This window comes from Stereum hirsutum (assembly GCF_000264905.1).
Source record: "Stereum hirsutum FP-91666 SS1 unplaced genomic scaffold STEHIscaffold_15, whole genome shotgun sequence".
NCBI lineage: Eukaryota > Fungi > Basidiomycota > Agaricomycetes > Russulales > Stereaceae > Stereum > Stereum hirsutum.
In genome coordinates, this window is record NW_006763145.1 from 1,426,122 (window position 1) to 1,426,969 (window position 848).

An 848-nucleotide genomic window follows, 5' to 3' on the forward strand; every position below is an offset into this window, starting at 1 on the left:
AAATAATGCAGGTGGCTCTGTGGCCTCAAAATGACTTGAGTTTTTCAGCGAGGGTCTTGATTATTGTACGGTCTTTTGTATGATATAATAGTAGTCTGTATGGAGTATCTACCGGGCAATGATATTCTGCCAATACCTGTACATGGGGTGATAAAATCGCGAATTTGATTAAATTGCCCGATTAAATTGTAATTTTAATAGCACATGAAAGACATAATATTTTCAAGCAAACAAAAGTTCTATCGGACACTTTGGTATGTATAGAGAGCAATTAAAGTCATAAACAGCCAGTGTCATAGCATGTACAATTATGGGGTCAGGGGACATTGTGTGGCATAAAGTGCAGGTCACAACATGGCCTCTTCTGAGCAGAAATAGAGGTTCTAATACTTTCTGAAGTAATTTACATAAAATTATGGTACAGTTGCTTTATAAATGAGCTCTTGGAATGAGATTCTGGGTCCATTTCTATGTAGAGTAGTACTATGCTGTAGCCTGCACTTTGTGCCACGCAATGTCCCCTGACCCCATAATTGTACAGGCTATAACACTGACTGTTTATGGCCTTTATCAGTTTCTCTATATCCCAAAGTTTCCCATAGAGCTTTGTTTTGCTTGAAAATATCATGTCTTTGATGTGCTATTAAAAATACAATTTAATCGGACAATTTAATCAAATTCGCGATTTTATCACCCCTTGTACAGGTATCAGCAGGATATCATTGCCCGGTAGATACTCCATACAGACTACTATTATATCATACAAAAGACCGTACAATAATCGAGACCCTCAATGAAAAAAAACTCAAGTCATTTTTGAGGCCACAGAGCCACCTGCATTATTTTTT